Source organism: Canis lupus, chromosome 8 (genome assembly GCF_003254725.2).
Source record: "Canis lupus dingo isolate Sandy chromosome 8, ASM325472v2, whole genome shotgun sequence".
Lineage (NCBI taxonomy): Eukaryota > Metazoa > Chordata > Mammalia > Carnivora > Canidae > Canis > Canis lupus.
In genome coordinates, this window is record NC_064250.1 from 29,807,668 (window position 1) to 29,817,792 (window position 10,125).

The 10,125-nt window shown below is 39.7% G+C and overlaps 1 long non-coding RNA gene across 1 annotated transcript; it reads left to right on the plus strand.

The window, feature by feature from the left end:
• Window positions 1-6,630: 6,630 nt before the first annotated feature.
• Window positions 6,631-9,517, plus strand: LOC112657536 (uncharacterized). Its single transcript, XR_003135085.2, has 3 exons — window positions 6,631-6,780; window positions 7,773-7,844; window positions 9,325-9,517. It is a non-coding gene; the product is annotated as an uncharacterized LOC112657536 (long non-coding RNA).
• Window positions 9,518-10,125: the final 608 nt, after the last annotated feature.

Consider the following 10,125-nt stretch of genomic DNA (forward strand, 5'->3'; position numbering starts at 1 on the left):
CATGCCAAAAGCCCGTCACAGGACTCGATCCCGGGACTCCAGGATCGTGCCCTGGGCCAAAGGCAGGCGCTAAACCGCTGAGCCGCTGAGCCACCCAGGGATCCCCTTAGGTGACATTTAAATATGATAGCATGTATAAGTTGTGTAGTTGGGGTTAATGAGTAAAAAGTAAAAAAAAAAAAAGGCAGCTATTATTAAAACACAGCAGTTTGTTGTGATGTATGACAATAAGTGCTCTCTGGCAATAATGCGATACTGCATACCTGATTTCCACTGGCTTTGATATTGTTCTAGCTGCATTATGCCTCATTGGTCTTTAAGTCACAGCATTTAAGCTAATGCCTGATCCTGAGTAGATGTCAGATCAATATTTCTTGAGTAAATGAGAGATACTCAACTTTAAGCCCAATCTCTCTTATCATCTCCAATGTTACACTGAAAAGCTCTATTCGTGTGTCTATTTTGCCCATTAGACCGTAAGGGTAGGGCTTCTTCTCTTTTTTGATTCCCCTAAACATAGCACAACCCAGCACATGGCAGCTGCTAGATAATTGTTTGTTGAACTTAGGTTTGTTGAGTAAGAGTCCTGAAATTTCCATGGGTAACAGTATTATAATCCAAAGTGTTGTTTTCTTCACTTCTGAGTTTGCAGACTGTGATCTTAGATCACTTATGGTTCAATACAGAAAAACGAAAACCCCTTTAGGTTTTTCAAGAAGAATGTGATTTAATAGAGGGATTTTGGTGCTACAGTAGGTAGCATTCTAAAATTCTACCCCCAAAGATGTTCCACTTTTATCCCAGAAGCTATGAATATGCTGGTGATCACTCCTGTGATTATGTTATGTTATATGGAAATACTCCCAGTACCAAAGTGGATTTTCTACCTTCATTGTAAGTTCTCAATAAACATTTGTTGTGTGAAAATACAAATCTGATCATGGTCCATCCTTCCTTAGCACTCTTGGGTGCTTATCCTGGTCCATAAAGAGATTACCACAGTGGGCCTGATCTAATCACACAAGCCCTTAAAGTCAGGGAGCTTTCTCTGGCTGAGAAGAGAAAAGAGAGTGAGAGTCCAAGCATGAGGGGATTGGGTGTGATGGGTCCTACTCTGGCTGCCATGTTGGGAGAAGGACTCGATGTACCATCGCTGGAATGACGATGGAGGAGGCCACATGGGGAGGGATGTGGTCCTAAGGAGTTGAGAGAAGCTTCTGTCTGACAGCCAGCAAGGAATTGAGGACCTAAGTCCTAAAACTACAAGGAGATGAATTCTGCCAATATCCTGAACGAGCTTAGGAGTATATACTTCCCAGAGCTTCCAGATAAGATCCCTGTCAACAGCTGACACCTTGATTTCAGTATGGAGAGACTTTAACCTGGAACCCTATTGATCCCACCTGACCTCTGACCTGTAGAGTGGTGAAGTAATAGATAGGTGTTATTCCAAGCTGCTAAATTTGTGGTAATTTGCTACATGGCAGTAGAAAACTAATATAAGTGCTTATTAGATTATGGGAAAGCCGGAATCAAGAAAGTTAGGTGGGCTACTCCCAGCTTTCAGGTTACATCACCACAGGCAGCCAGGGAGCTGTGGGAAATTAGAACTGGTCCATAACCCTGAAGCTGCCACTTAGCAGTGAGAGACACCAGCCAGCTGCCACACTGGTCACATCTGCTGAAGCTTACACTTTCATCCCCACCAGTGCTGAGAGAAGGAGGGGGCCTTTTGCTCTCTTCTGCCTTACAAACATCGCATGAATGAGTTTTAGTATGAAACATGTCATACTCAGAACATTGGTGGAAGTTCTAGGACATGTGGTTCCCAGGCATCTAGCCCCCGAGATAAAGGGGAACCACTACAAGGGGTGATGAGGATAATGCTGATTGACAATGAGTAGTATCCAATATGGCTCTTCAAACCTTCAAGACCCCTTTAGGTCAGCCTTCTGGTAGGAATTATTTTCATTTTACAGATGAGAAAACTGAGGTTCAACTGGGTTAAATACCTTGTCTAAAATCTCATAAATAGGAAGTAGCAAAATCAAGATTAGAATCCAGATCTGTTTCTCCCCAAGTCCACATGTGTTCTGCCTCTGTCACTGATGCGGAGCATGAGGTGGAACTTGTATAACTGGCTGACAGATGGACCACCATGGAGGCTCAGCTGAGGTGGCAGTGGAAGTGGTAGCAACTTCATTCTATTAAAAAAAAAAAAAGTTTTCCTCAGGTTTCTGGTGAGGCCTGGCTTCATCTTTTGTTGGAGCCCTCTCTATCTCTGTCTCCTCCTCCCCTTCTCTCAACCAGGCTTCCTCCTTGGCCCATAATCCCTGAGTTTGGACACAGAGCCTGCAATGTGTGCTCTACTTTCTGGGTTTATTTTGGTGAAGGTCCTGCCTCCTTTTACAGGGCAGTCCCCGTTTTATGGGTGCACATGATCGGCCCTTCTCTTCTGTGGTCTGGGGGTCTCTCTGCCTCTCCCACACTAGGGGCTGGCACTGGACTGAGGATTGGCATCAGGAGAAATATCCCCTCCAGAAGGGGGCCGTGGAGCATTTCCCCCAGACAGCTCTATCTTTGCTGCATACCAATCCAATTACAAACAAATTGGCCCACGGGTTCAAGCATGAGAGCGATTTGGCCTTCTTTCCTCTCTTGCTGACAATTTTAAACCTCTTTTCTTTAAAAACCCAACTGTGGGAAGAAAAGTTTAGCACCCAAGCTCAAGAGAGGTGGGATGCAAATTATCCTAGAGATCAGGGTGTTATGAGGCTCAGAGAAGGAACTCTGAATTATAGTTTTCAGGAAAAAAAAAAAGTAAGAAAAAGAGACAGATTCTCTGGGACTAACCCGTGACTGCAGGTTGAAGACTGGGAGGTTGGTCTTTTCCACATTTGACTTGACCAGCTCTCTGGGTTCACTTTTTTTTCCCTGAGTGGCTACTCTCTTCTCTCCTAGACTCTTCCTCAATGGTGAAGAATTCATTCCTAGGTTTCTGGAGGGGGAGAAGGAATGTTTCAGTTGTCTTTACTCTGCCTTAAATGATATGTTTTGTTTTGTTTTGTTTTGTTTTGTTTTGTTTTGAAATATGCTCATACTTTGATACAGCTGAATGCAAATAAAAGTAGGGAATCTGTGTCAAAGAGAAGTGGACAGCCCACCTATTTAGAAAGTTTAGGATCAGCCAGGCTTTCTTCACTCAGGGATTCCACTGGAACACTGTCAGGAGGAGACGTGAAAGAATGTGCTCCTTCTGCCTTTTTGTAAGTCTTTTTAAGCACACCTTAAATTGAAAGCCCGACTTTACTAGAAAGAAAAGCAGATATAAAGTAAGGTTGTACATGGTGTTGGTTTTTTTTTTGTTTTTGTTGTTGTTGTTGTTGTTTGTTTGTTTGTTTGTTTTTTGACCAAAAGTTTCCTCAGTCCAGGTTTTCCTGAAGTGGAATTATCTGGGGCTGCATAATGACATCAGTCAAATAAAGGATGATCCCTTCCTTTTGTTCCCTTGTCTTTTTGAGAGAGATCACCTGTCATTTCCTATCAGCACACCAGTCACACTTCTCCTGTGAGGATCTGTGTGGAGTTTCTGGGGGAAATCGAATTCACTTGCACTGAGACACTTAGCTGGCAGGGAGCCCGAGACCACCCCCTCATCTCAGATCCCATCAGAAAGCCTCTTCAGCCACCACTCTTCTTTTCAGAAGGATGTCTCAGAGGATTTCCAGGGTGATTCAGAACATCCTACTGAGATGCTCAGAGATACAAGTCCGAGGATATATCTAGATATGGGCATGAGGGGCATACACCGGAGACTTGGGTAGGCACATGTTCTGTTCCCATAGCATCTAGAGACCAGCAGAGGGGGAAACAAACAAGTATAGTATGATTGGCAAGTGAGAAAAGCACTGTGATGGGAACAAGGAGGTCGTGAGGACACAAAGAAAGGTTATGTAACCTGGACCTGGCGGCAAGACCTTCCAGAAGAAATGGCAATGGTGCATAAGACTGTTAATGACATTGCCACAGTCTCTGTGATGAGATCTCAGAAACTGGCCTGAATAAAGAACAGGGAGGTGTATGTCACTGAGGGGAAATGTGTTGGGGGAGTACTTCCCGTAGATCTACTTGGATGGACTGCAGTGGTACTGTGGCCATGCCGATCGATTCTGCAGCTGCACTTTGATGGCCTTCAGCTTTCCATCACTAAGTCATTCGAGAAGCCAGAGCTCCTCCTCCTTTATTTCCTGCTTTTCTTAAACAACAGCTGTGTAATTCAGTGCCTCTTAAAGGGGAAATGCTGAAGAGTAGATAGGAATTCCAGGAGGGATGTGTGGTGAGAAGATGGAAGTTGAAGCTGACTCATTCTTCAGCTTCGTTATGGCACCTGCCTCACCTCATCTGAGCATCCAGCCCTCGGGTCACAATGAAAAAGAAGATGCAGGGATCATCCTGTCAAACTGTCAAATTTGTGGGTGAATGAAATATCCACAAGGGATCTCCAAGAAGCCAGAAAACTCATATTTACTTTCGACCAGGGAGAATTTGAACCTATTTCTACAGATTTAAAAGTCTAGGATATTAATTCATTGTGACATCTGGTCCTTCTCTTTGATATTTTAAAAATAGGCCAGAAGTGGAATTGTGAATCCATGCTCCAAAGCAGTACTCTCTGATTCTGGGAAAGAATGCAACTCTGAGTTTATCTTGTTTATCCAACTAGTCTCTGGTCATTTGTGTAACATGATATTTCTTCCATTGGATGCTGTAAGCCAATTTCTAGCACAAGGTTTCCATTTTGTTTTAATCATCCATGAAAGAAAAGAATGTGGGAATGTCTCTTTTGCCATTTTCAAGGACTGTGGTGGCACCAGTAGCTGGCTGCTGGCTTCTAGTCTTTGCCACTGCCACTTGAGAATGTGAGATTCTCTACAAATCCTAGAATTTTGGAACTAGAAAGAAAAGTTAGCAGTTTGTAGTAAGAACCGTAAAGATGCTCCTACTCTTTGTTCCAGCCAATCCACTCTAATGAATTTTAAGGAAATGTCAATCACCAGAACCACCAATATACATTCTCAAAGATATTCACTCTATTTTTTTCTTTTTTTTAGTAAGAAAAGGAGAAACTGCCAAGATGTTCAACATTATGGACCTTGTTTTGAAAGGCAGGATACATTAACTTGAGGGAATATTATGTAGTCCTAAAATAATTATGAAAGCTGCATACATTCACAAATGTTTTTTGAAGGCCTACTATGTACCAGTGCTCTGATATTATATCTGCATATGAAATATGCAGATTTCAAATCTATGTTGCCTATGACCTTAGAGACTTGAAAGACACATACCTACTACAACTACAGAAGAAAATTTGCAGAAATGTTATTAGTTGGCAAAGTAATAAATACTTTATAAGTGTCTTTGCAGAAAGAAAATTTGTTACAGTGAAGAAAAATTTGTTACTTTGTTTTGCATCAATTAATATATGTAAAAATTATGATAGGAGAACAGAAGGTGCTGCTAGCTTTGGGTAAGAGAGTATAAGAGTGGACATTCATTTATTCTTGGTTCATGTATTTATTGAATAACTACTATATAATTATTCAAATACAGCAGTGGTTAAGACAGAGACATAATCCTCACAATTATTAATCAGGCCTGTGTTTTACTTTATTTAATATTTATTTAATGAATAATTGGATCTAAAAATTAGATAATTTAGAATACTCTATGCTAATTTCTTTCATCTCGTTCCTCCAAAAACACTTGTTGTAGAGGGAAAATTTAAGTTAACAGAGACGATGATTTGCCTGAGGTCTCACAGCTTTTTGTAACAAGTCTGCTATTAGATTCTGATTCTTGGTTTACCTGCCACCTTACCCCCACATTCCTCTTATAATCCTCACCCCTCTCTTAGAAATACATTGTTGGAACAATGGAAAATCAGCAAAAGTCTTTAGAACCATGACTTAAGGATATTGGACAGAAAATGAGGATGATCAAGCTTTATAGTATGTGGGAATTACCCAAGAGTCTTATCTAAATGCAGATTTTGATTCTGTAGTCTGGAATGGGACTTGAGATTCTGCATTTCTCATAAGGCCTCAGGTGACGCTAATAGTTTCTATTCTTGAGTAGCAGGAACCTGAAGGATAGAAACTGTTCAAGTACGGGAGAAACTCAAGTTTAATCCGTAGCCAGTGATCTAACTAGCTTTGTTGTCAGGGAAATATAGATGTCAGTTTTTTGCCAAGTGTTAGTTTTCTTTTTTTTTTTTTTAATTTTATATATTTATGAGAGAGAGAGAGAGGGAGAGAGAGAGAGAGAGAGAGAGAGAGAGAAAGGGAGAAAGAGGCAGAGGCAGAGGGAGAAGCAGGCTCCATGCAGGGAGCCCATGTGAGACTCAATCCCAGGACCTCGAATCATGCCCTGAGCTGAAGGCAGATGCTCCACTGCTGAGCCACCCAGGCATCCCTCGTCTAAATTTTCCATCACTAACTGCTGACATAGCTTCCTTTTCCTTCTCAGCACTTGCTCTACATCTAAATCTGTCTTGTTCAATATGCCCATGAAAGGCAAGAAGAATATTCTAGAACCATGCCACTATGAGATAATGGAATAGGAATTTGCACTAAAATCATCTGACTCCCAAGCCTCTTCTCTTAACTGCTATGATATGTAGCCCCTGCCGTGTCCCCCCTCACCTAGTGGTCACAGTCCAGGTCCTTGGAGTCAAGACCAAACCTGGATCTGAAGCCTAACTAAGCACTTAGTACTAAGGTTCAGTTACCTCATGTGTTGGTGTTTCTATTTCTTCGTGTATAAATATAGATAGTAAATAGCACCAATCTCATTAGACACTTACGTAGATTAAATGAGATAATGTACAGAAATCACTAACTCAGTGTCTGGCATGGAGTGAGTGCATTATAAAAGTAGCTGTTATTGTGGTTAGCTGAGAATCTTATTCTGACTTCTTCTAGAGGAGCTCACACAAACCTAGTGCTTGAGGCAGACAGGATATCAAATAATTATATTTATTTAAAATTTAATATGTAATTGAACATAGTTTAAATACAAATAATATAAATATCTGAATAAAATGCTAAGTAAATCATAAAGATAGAAATAAAGAATGAATATATACCTATGTAAACATTTAGATATATTTAGGTAGTATCTAATGTGTTTAAAGTATTTACACAAAAATATATAAATATGTGGACAAAATATAAATTAAGAAATAATATATAAGGATATAAAGTTTAAACAAAATGAAGATATCATAAAAATGTAGTGTAATTTAAATAATTTAAATTTAAGTAATAGAGTAAGTATATATTATTTTATATATGTTATATATGTGTGTGTGTGTATATATATATATATATATATATATATATATATACACACAACAGTTGCTAATGCACAAGTGCTTTTGAATACTATGGGAACACAGAAGATGGTAACTAGCTTTCTGGGATGATGGGAGAAATAACTTCTGAGCTCAGTTCAGAAGGATTAGTTTGAGGTTGGGAGAAAGCATTTTGGGCTGAGGGTTTGGGGTAAAGAGGGCAGCAGGCAATAATGCTGCTATAAAGTTTGGTGCTAGTTTGTAAAGAGCCGCTAAATCATAGCTTTTATCTGTGGATGGTGGGGGGCCATGGGAAGGTGGTTTTGAGCAGACCAGGCATGTGATTAGATGTGTCTTTAAGTCTGTGGGGTGTACAACTTGGTTAGAAATCCTTTGGCCTGCTCTCTGATTTTTTCAGGAGTTTAGACTGCTTCCCAAGCTTCATCAAACACTGCAATGGTCTTTCAAAACTCTCCTAGCCATGAAAAAGGTAAGGGGGAGTCAGTCATTGTGTAACTGGGTATTTTCTAATCCCTGGACTAAAATTTCACATTAAAAAAAAATAAAGGTGAATACAAAGCAATGCCTTACTCCTGTTTCTATTGTTAACTTCTAATTTCTTATCCTTGGAGATACTTCCCCTTAACTTGACCTTAAAAAGAATGAACTCTGAATGTCACAGGAGTCCTTGTAAAGGACTTTACCCAGGTAAAGATCAAGGGTAGAGTGCTATGATTGGGGAGGAGAATTTTAATTCTCTTCCTTCATCACTAGCTAACTTACGTGGTTGGAGAAGGAAAGGAAATGTTTCCTTAAAGAGGAAACATGCCAGAATTAAAATCTGATGCAACCTCTCATCATTCCCAAAGAGAATCACTTTATAGGCTATTTTTTGGCAATCAGATGCATAGATCTGCATATCTTTATTGGCCTTTGCAACAGAAATAGCATCTCAAAGTCTTGTCCCGTGATACATCATGTTGAAAATAAATGATAACTCTATTTGACAGTTCCTTTCATCTCAGGATCTTAATCTCCCAAACATTCTTTAATAAAGATTCACAACACCCTGTGAGGTAGGTAAATATTAGTGTGCTATTTTATGAATGAGGAAGATGATTGATAAGGAGATTAAGCAATTTGCCTGTAATAAGGTAAGTTTGTAGATATGGGAGTCAAATTTCCACCCTCTGAGAAAAACACAATAATTGCTAAACCAAGATAAAAGCCTTTACTCATCCTTTTAAAATGATTGAACAAAATTGAATCATGGCTTTTTCACTCCCAAGTTATTAGAGTTCATCCAAAATTTAAAAAAAAAAAGTTGTAATACATTTTCAAAAAGAGAGAGGCTCGTATTTACACGTATGAATTCATTTCTTCATTGGTTTACAGAACCTCATGACTATAGTGATTGTTCCTAAACAATTTGTAACTGAATTCCAGTCTTTTCAAAGAAGGCATGGCATTTGTTATTATGTAGGATAATCTTTGCCTTCTAAATCTATCCTGCATTTAGATTTATGTCTTCTTGTAGGATGTTCCTAACATAGTACTTTGCTGCCTTAGATGAGATAATTTCATACCACTTATTAGGATGTAAAGTTCTAGTGTATTTTTTCTACTAATACTAACCTAATTTTTCTACTAATACTAAACAGATACACTTTATTGAGCACTTACTCTTTGCTAAAGGCTCAACGTAGTTCACATTTATTCCTTAAACACATTTATTCCCTAAAATGGGAGGTACCATCCCATTTGACATATGAGAAATCCGAAGCTTCAAAGAGCCTTGCTCAGTCAGGAGAACACAGCCAGGAGGTGGTAAAGTGTGGAATCTCCCAAAATTGTCTGATCCTGAGACCCAACTCTTCTAAACATTGGATCATAAGCAATACCACCAGCTCACTAGAATTCTTTTGGAAGGAATAATAGAAGTTTAATGTATGTCTTTTTCTTTGCTTTAGGTTCCATTAAAATGAGGTTAAAAATGTGACATATTGGGATCCCTGGGTGGTGCAGCGGTTTAGCGCCTGCCTTTGGCCCAGGGCGGGATCCTGGAGACCCGAGATCGAATCCCACATCGGGCTCCTGGTGCATGGAGCCTGCTTCTCCCTCTGCCTCTGTCTCTGCCTCTCTCTCTCTCTCTCTGTGTGCCTATCATAAATAAATAAAAAATTAAAAAAAAAATGTGACATATTTTGTTTACCTGCAGGAGAAATTTGTAAAGTGGTTCCTGCTATAAACTCAGATACAGAATTTGTAGGAGAGCCAAAAATGACTAAAGCAAAACATTCATCTTTAGATTGTTTCCCTGATCCCCGGAGTTCTCATTTTTCTTCACAGAATGGGTTAAGTAGTCTACTGTTTACAGGTATCTTCTGTCTTCTCAATCACACCCAGTATCTCCTCCAGGATGTATACTTGGGGTGCTTGACAAAAGCTCATTTTGTTGTTTCAAAGCCTTTTTCTGTCTGATATTCAATTTTAGTTCCCTTTCCTCCTTGTCTCCTCTATGAAAAGTTGGCGATATCCGAAGCTCTCTTCTCTCCTGATCTTAATGACATTCCAACTCCATAACTCTCTACCTCTTTGGTTCTGAGGGAGACTTTTCTAAAACTTGTTTGTTTTGCTGAAGGACTGGTAAATGATGTGTTTTAGAAGTGACATTTTGACTTGCAGGGGCCAATCTGGACATGGACAGACTTTCTATAAATCCCACATGTTTTTCTGTATTTCAATGCTGTCATCTTAAATGCAGCATCTGT